Source organism: Bos indicus x Bos taurus, chromosome 2, assembly GCF_003369695.1.
Source record: "Bos indicus x Bos taurus breed Angus x Brahman F1 hybrid chromosome 2, Bos_hybrid_MaternalHap_v2.0, whole genome shotgun sequence".
Taxonomy (NCBI): Eukaryota; Metazoa; Chordata; class Mammalia; order Artiodactyla; family Bovidae; genus Bos; species Bos indicus x Bos taurus.
The window spans coordinates 34,964,875-34,973,481 of record NC_040077.1 but is presented as its reverse complement, the minus strand read 5'-3'; the positions used below and the strand labels follow the sequence as shown (position 1 = coordinate 34,973,481).

At 36.3% G+C, this 8,607-nt stretch overlaps 1 non-coding gene across 1 annotated transcript; it reads left to right on the top strand.

Annotated features, from left to right (window-relative positions):
* The first annotated feature begins 4,006 nt into the window (after positions 1-4,006).
* TRNAL-CAA lies at positions 4,007-4,088 on the top strand. Its single transcript has one exon. It is a non-coding gene; the product is annotated as a tRNA-Leu (tRNA).
* The last annotated feature ends 4,519 nt before the right edge of the window (positions 4,089-8,607 follow it).

Here is an 8,607-nt window from a genome sequence, read left to right as displayed (position 1 = left end):
TTCCCTGCTATATAGTTTGTAAGGCTAAAACAGAGAAATGTTACTTAAGTTTATAGAATCATAGAACTGGGTGAATTTTGAATTCATCCAGTTTCAACCACTCCTTTGATGCCTGAATCTCTTTTAAGTATTTACATAGCCTTAGTATTAATATTTCTAGTGATGGTAATGCTTACTTCTGCTGGAGCATACATAATTGAGAACAGGAAAGCTAAGAAGTCAGGATTAAATTACAATTTCTTCATCTGTAAAAGATGTATACAGTTGAGGATTAAATGAAACAAGCTATACAATCAGGCCTAGCACAGTACTAGAAATATATGCTATGCTATGCTAAGTCACTTCAGTCGTGTTCGACTCTTTGTGACCCCATAGACGGCAGCCATGAGGCTCCGCCGTCCCTGGGATTCTCCAGGCAAGAACACTGGAGTGGGTTGCCATTTCCTTCTCCAATGCATGAAAGTGAAAAGTGAAAGCGAAGTCGCTCATTCGTGTCCGACTCTTAGCGACCCCATGGACTGCAGCCTACCAGGCTCCTCCATCCATGGGATTTTCCAGGCAAAAGTACTGGAGTGGGGTGCCATTACTAAAAATGTATATCACACTTACTACTCTTTATGTTTCAAATATCTAGTGCTTATTAATGTCACATAATTTGAGGGGAGTTACTTGGTCGTCTGTTATTATGTTGGGCTTCCCTGGTGGCTCAGACAGTAAAGAATCTACCTGCAATTCGGGAGACCCTGGAGTAGGAAATGGCAACCCACTCCAGTATTCTTGCCTGGAAAAGCATATGGACAGAGGAGCTTGGTAAGCTACAGTCCATGGGGTTGCAAAGAGTTAGACATGACTGAGCAAGTAACACACACGCTAGCTGGTTGTCTGTTACTACATTAAGGCTAGGGTCACTGAAGTATGATTAGACTAACATGATATAGAACTGGGTCACAATATTTTTAACATAAAACAATGAAGATACTTATAATTAGATTCTTGTGGTGTTAGAATAATAGCTGTGTCGTGTTGTGGTTCAGTTACCAAGTCGTGTCCGATTTTTCGAGATCTCCCTTGAACTGCAGCATGCCAAACTTCCCTGTCCCTCACCACCTCCCGGAGTTTGCCCAAGTTCACGTCCATTGAATCAGTGATGCCATCCAACCATTTCATCCTCATGTCATGATATATTTACATAAATATTTACCTGTTCAAATTTTATTTTACCTTCCTACTCATTCCACTTGTTCTAAAATCTCATCACAAATTTTAAAATCACCAGAAATTTTGTAATACCTCAATTATGCTTGTCTTCAAAAATACATGGTTGCTTTTTTTCTTTCTTTCATTTACATATTTTGATTAATTAGATTTTGAATACAAAAACCTACTAAATTCTACATCTAGAATATTTCTATTTCTCAATTTCATATTCAGATATTTAAAAAACCCACAAAACTGTGCTCTGATAAAATTGCATTAAACTAACAATTATAGACTCTGAGCTGTTTTTAAATATTCCTAAAAAATTTCTAGTTCTGTGATTATGATTATTATTAAAGCAATCTAAATATAAGCAGTTTTGTTGAATATAAAGTAAATTATGAATATGTAACCTAAAATTTCTTAGAGTAATTAGCAGCTCTGGTTTACCTGAAAGATGCAGTTATCAGGAGCATGTAGTTTAATATTAGCACATCTCTAATATCGATGTTATTTAAAGCCATACATTAAGAATCATAAGCATCTGTAGTGACAGAAGAAGCATGCAACAAAGTACTGAAAAACTGGAATAGAATTAATTGGTTTTGGTCTACCCACTTCAAATGAGAAAATAGCAACAGAAAAAAAAAATTAAGCACTAAATGTATTCGTTAGGCAGGATCAGCAATCATGCTGCCCACACATGATCTGCAATTAATTTGTAAATAAGAAGATTCATCACCTGGAGGATAATAAACTCTAGTTTTATGGCCCAAAAGACTAGACAAGTAAAAACCACTAATGAACGTACTGTATAAACACAGGGGCAAGGATGTGCATTGGTTGAACAAATGCGGATAGCAAGGAGACTCTGTTTTGTTATTAAAGTAGACCAAAAGATACATGACACATATCTGGAGATTTTCCTGAAGTGTTAACACTGCTCAAAACAGGGTCACTTGAAAGACATGGAAAAGTGTTACTACGAGGTAAGAAAGGCAGAAGTTGATTTTTAGAAAGAGCGTTTTTTAAAAAAAGTAAAGATCAGTGTTTTAAAAAAAAAAACAGATTAATCTCTTAATTTTAATTGATTTTTCATAACTGCATATTAGAAAATCTTACTAATAATAAACTGAAGTGATTTTAGTTTAGATTTAGTTTAGATCTTTATATGTGACTTAGACTATGAAGAGATGCCTTCAAACATTATTTATTGAGAAAATAAGTATTAAATGGAGTTTCCAGTATTTCTGCACTTTGGGAAGAGGATTTGATGTGAAAACTATTTTCCTTCCTATAAGTTACAGTTGTATAACATGCCTTAATTTTGAACCATAAATGAAACACTCAACTTTATGTTGAACACTCAAATGAAACTCCATTCAGATGAGAATTTATTTTTTAGTGCCAACTGAGAATTTTGAGAAACACAGGGAGATAAAAGAATCAGTTTGGATGTTTATTTAAAATACAGTGTCCTGGTCTCTACCTCATACTAAGTGAAATACAATCTCTGCACGTGAAATCTTGGCATCTGTATACAATTGTAGCAAAACTTCTAGTTGACTTTGAACCATACTAAAGTTTAAGAATGACTTTATTGTTAGTAAATATTTATTAGTTGGACTATAAAGAAAGCTGAGAGCCGAAGAATTGATGCTTTTGAATTGTGGTGTTGGAGAAGACTCTTGAGAGTCCCTTGGACTGCAAGGAGATCCAACCAGTCCATCCTAAAGATCAGTCCTAAGTGTTCATTGGAAGGACTGATGTTGAAGCTGAAACTCCAATACTTTGCCCACCTGATGTGAAGAACTGACTCCTTGGAAAAGACCCTGATGCTGGCAAAGATTGAAGGAATGAGAAGAGTTTGACAGAGGGTGAGATGGTTGGATGGCATCACCGACTCAATGGGCATGAGTCTAGGTAAACTCCGGGAGTTGGTGATAGACAGGAAGGCTGTGGGGTTGTAAAGAATTGGATACGACTGAGCAACTGAACTGAACTGAACTGATTATTTTCATCAAATATTTCCTTTTCATAAAAAAAATTTGTTTTTTAATAGACACAGGAAAATACTTTTCCAAAGTGTAAAAATTAGACCTGAAATTACTTTTATGAAATAAGTTCTTGGGCCTGAAATCACCTTAATGGGATCAATAATATTATTAGTGCTAAAATTAAAAGGAGAAAGAACTCAAGGGAAGTCTTAATATAGTAAATAGTATACAAATTTTTGAATGCTCTAGAACTTAACTGTTAATTATAAATATAGTATATATATTAAAATATATCACTTATTAAGCTGTTTCAAAGCTGAAACTCCAATACTTTGTCCACCTGATGTGAAGAACTGACTCCTTGGAAAAAACCCTGATGCTGGGAAAGATTGAGGGCAGAAGGAAAAGGGGTCGACAGAGGATGAGATGGCTGGATGGCATCACTGACTCAATGGACATGAGTTTGAGTAAACTCTCGGAGTTGGCAATGGACAGGGAGGCCTGGCTGCAGTCCATGGGGTAGCAAAGAGTCAGACATGACTGAGCAACTGAGCTTAACTGAATTGAAACTATGTCAATTATTAAAATTTAGTACTCAAAACAAATGTCATAAAGTATTCAAAATAAATGCTATAAAACATGTGAAGGTCTATGCAATTCATCAATAGGATTTGACCCAATTCCAATAATTCTATCTGCTTGCTTTATTTGATTATTTAACATTAGAAGTAGCTGCATTTTAAAACAAAGTTGGGGGAAAGGAAATATTTGCTGCTAGCAGTTGCTTTTAAGAAGTGGTATCTGGAAATAGAGCTGTGATGGCTGGGTGGTCAAGGCATTGGATTCAAAATCCAATGCGGTCTGCCTGCTCAGGTTAGAATCCTGCTCACAGCATTTCTCAGTGAAATTAAAAGATGTTGGCTCCTTGGAAGAAAAACCATGACAAACCTAGACAGTGTATTAAAAAGCAGAGACATTACTTTGCCTACAAATGTCCGTATGGTCAAAGCTATGGTTTCTCCAGTAGTCATGTATGAATGTGAGATCTGGACAATTAAAAAGGCCTGGGCACTAAAAAACTGATGCCTTTGAACTGTGGTGTTGGAGAAGACTCTTGAGAGTTCCTTGGACGGCACGGAGATCAAACCAGTCAATTCTAAAGGAAATCAACCCTGAATATTCGTTGGAAGCGCTGATGCTGAAGCTGAAGCTCCAATACTTTGGCCACCTGGTGCAACGAGCTGACTCATTGGAAAAGACCCTGATGCTGGGAAAGACCAAAGGCAAGAGAAGGGGACAACAGAGGATGAGATGACTGGATGGCATCACCAACTCAATGGACGTGATTGAAAGCCCATTTTAGAAAGATCTTAATCTGTATTGTTTAAAATGAACTTTTCTTTAAATCTTAAGGAGATAAATTTCACCAAACCTGAAAATTCACTTATGGGATTTACCTCAAAGGAAGACAGGGTTTTTTCCAAATAGTTTAACTTAAAGAATAGAGATTGTTACTTAGACACAGGCGCCATCTAGTGGCAAAGGGCGGTAGTTTTGGGGTAATTGTTTTCTCATTGGATAAGAACAATATGAAACTGGCTACGTTTACAGGTTTTGTTAAAGGCTTAAAAAAAACGTCATTTTAAACTGTAAAGATTAAATTGAAAATTACTTACTGAATTTCAAAATAATTTATATTAATGAACATCACAGAGCGAGGAAGAGGTTGAAAATGATGAAGGTAATATCAACATATATTGTAAAGATATGGGTGATATAAAATGGAAAATCAGTACAAATAGAATTTAAGAAAAAACTTTATTGAATATTGTTATAGATATTTACTGTATACACACATTTTATGAAGAATGGTCTTCTTATGTTCAGAGCTCATTTTAAAAATTAATATGTACTGGAATTCTCTTTTCTCTGATGAAAGTGGTTATATCACTATATATTCAAAAAATGAGGAAAATTGGACTTTCTGATTATTTATAATTAACCAGTAAATGTTTATTAAGTAGGTATTCTACATAACTAGGTTCTGGGGAATGAATGTGATTGAAAAAATATATAGTCTCTATTTATAATCTAACAAACTATAGCTGACATGACTAGAGATTAATTACAAAAAAAATATTTAGTAGGAAAATTAATTTAAATGGCTTTCAAAATATATAACCACTGTATAAACAAAGCTCAAGAAAGAGCATACTTGCTTATTCTGGTGCTTTGTACCAGCTCAAGAGAAATCATCTGTATTAAAAGTTTATTATGTGTACTCATTACTTGGTCTGACATATATCTCTATAACTTCTTCCACTGGCATGTTCAAACATAAATATGATGTTTTCTTATACAAAGAATTAATAACGTCAAGTGTATGAAACCATATGTAACATTGCCGGGCCATGGTAGATATTTAGTTCCTTTAATTCTTTTAATACTTAATACAGATGATCAAGAATAGTTATTGTGAAAACTGAACAAGTACTGAAGGGGAATGTTTTAGATGGGGTATGATTGGATAAGGGGAGATATAAGATGTTTTGAGTAAGATCTGGAACAGAGTCATAGGTATAAAATGACAAAGTAGTAAAAAGGCATATAAAATAGGAGCATAAAATTGAGAGTTAATATGTTGTATTAATGATGTAGAGATCCATGTAAATGTAGAGGTCAATGTGGAAAGTAAAAAGAAATAACATAAGAATGTGATTAGAATCAGGCAAGGAATTCTCTTAAAGATTTACTTTATATCAATATGATAGGCAATAGGGAAAACTGTACTCAATGTTAGGGTTAAAAAGACTGATAAGATTAGGTTCCTGAACTGAAAGAACACATAATAAACGAGGGTAGAACATTTGCTGGGTATCCAAAATTATTTTGAATTTTATTCAGTTTATTGATAAATATATCCGTTCGATGTTTTTATTTCTAAAGTGTTAATTTTCAGATTCTCATGCACTAATCAGAGGGAAAGTATCCATAGTTCTTCTGGTTGAAGAACAAAAGACCCATATCCCAGGATGGTCCCTAACATCAGTGCATTTTTCTCAATCCTTATGATTTTCAGGGTGATTGTCAAGATGTAGTTTGGCCGTGAAAGTCCTCCTTAGATATCATTTGTTAATTCAGTAGTCTACAGCAAGATTTGGAATGACTTGATGAGGTGTGCTGAATATTTTCTGCTGTTCATCCTCTTCACCCTGCTCTCTGCCCTAGGAGACTGGTTCCTAAAGACCGAATCATCTGGAAGCTGGTCTTAGCTTGAGACTGAATTCTGAGGCCAGAGCTCTGGTCAGGTGGCCCATCCCCCATAGCAACAATCTCATTTCACCTTTGGTTGCTACTACTTCCCTTTGCCCCTCAAGTCTAGGGAGAGTAATACCTTCATGTTGGCCGGTACTTCAGTTGAATTCCGTTAAACTTGCCCAGATCTTTGATTAAACTATCTTTTGAATGGGTTTCTGTTTCTTGCTGAAATTCTGATATAAGGCTTCCAGTCACAGTCCCAGGAAGAAGATTATAGAAAAGGAATATACACTAAAAAAAGAGGGACTCGGCAGAAGAGACTGTGTTTATGTTGTGGTAACAAACAAGAACTAAAATCTTAGTGGTTTAACACATAGATGATTATTTCTCTGTCACTCAAAGGTCACTATCATTGATGTGATTCTTCAAGGCAGCTATCATTCATGTGTCACTTAGCAATCTCATGGTCTTTGATTTTTCTGGCTCCAGTTTCTTACCACAAGACATCCACGTTTGCTGCTGCAGGCGGAAAGGGAACTGGAAAATTGCACAGTGGCTTTTTACTGCCTCAGCTGAGAAGCACAACACATCACTTCTTATAGTTGATTGACTTGAAGTATCAGACCTCCCCGACCAACTCCTAAGGGGCTGGGAACTTTAGTCCTGTGTGAGCTCAGGAAGGAAAAAGGACATGGAATACCTACTATTGTGGTATAATAAGCAATATGTGCATGCGCAGTCACTAAGTCCTGTTTGACTTTTTGCAACCCCATGAACTGTAGCCCTCCAGGCTCCTCTCTCCATGGGATTTCCCAGGCAAGAATACTGGAGTGGGTTGCCATTTCCTCCTCCAGGGGATCTTCCCGACCCAGGGATCAAACCCACATTTCCTGTGTCTCCTGCACTGGCGGCAGATTCTTTATCACTAAGCCACCTGGGAAGCCCCGTAATAAGCAACATCTTTGGCTTTTGTCCGTGGTTCCCAGCACAGGGTTCCATTGTAACTTTCTGAGTGGTAGGAGTGACCTTTGTCATTCATAATAAGCCCCTTTATATCACACTTAAGTTTATGCTAATGAGATAACTTAGAATAAGGTCCCTAGATAGCCTCAGGATGGGACTGGTCACCAGAAAGACCAAGTGATTAGAGGGTAGGAACTTGCACCCCCACCCACTGACTTCCAGGGAGAGGAGAGGGGCTGGATACTGAACTCATTGAAACTTAGAGAGCTTCCAGAGTGATGAACAGGTCAGGTTGGTGGGAGGGTGGCATACCTGGAGAGGACAAGGAAGCCCTGTGCCCTCCCCACCCTGTGTCCTTTTCCATCTGCTATTCCTTTGTATCTTTCATAATAAACTGGAGTTATAGGCATAGCATTTTCTTGAGTTCTATGAGTCATTCTAACAAATTATCAAACCTTGGAGGGAGAAGAGGTAATAGGAACTCTGGAATTTGTAGCCAAGTTAGACAGATGTGGACTGTCTGGTACCAGGGACTTGGTACTTAGGCCTGATGTTTGAGAGAGAGCAGTATTATGAGATTGAATCCTTAAACTTGTGAAGTCCAACACTAACTCTGGGTAGTTAGGGTGGTTAGTATCAGAATAGTATTGAATTGTAGGACACTCAGATGGTGTCAGAGAATCAAAGAGTTAGAGATGTAGTGTTGGAAAAGATTAAATGTAGATATTGATAAGTTAAATTGTCATGTTAAAATTTAAGAGTAGCAAATGAAAAAGATCAGATATCACATACAAAGTCAATTGATTTATAGGTCATATGCAGTAACTATAATAATAAGACATAATGTTTACTAAATGCTTTACAAATATTAAGCCATTTAATCTTCATAACAACCCTATTTAACAAGTAGCATAATTGTCCACATTCTGGCTCTAGAATTCATGCTATTAACCCCTAATGCTAACATTTTATATATGTCTTTATTTGATTACCATTGCAATAGATATCAGCATGTTTTATACAGGTAGCAATAAACAATAGTAAATGTGGCATGAAAAGATATACAAAATGTTAACAATTAGTATATGAAACTGAAAATCTTCATAGTTTAGGGAAAAAAAAAGCGTTTGCTCTTGGCAGTCAGTGAAGATAGAATCATCCCTTAAACTAAAGTACTAGAAAATAGAAATGG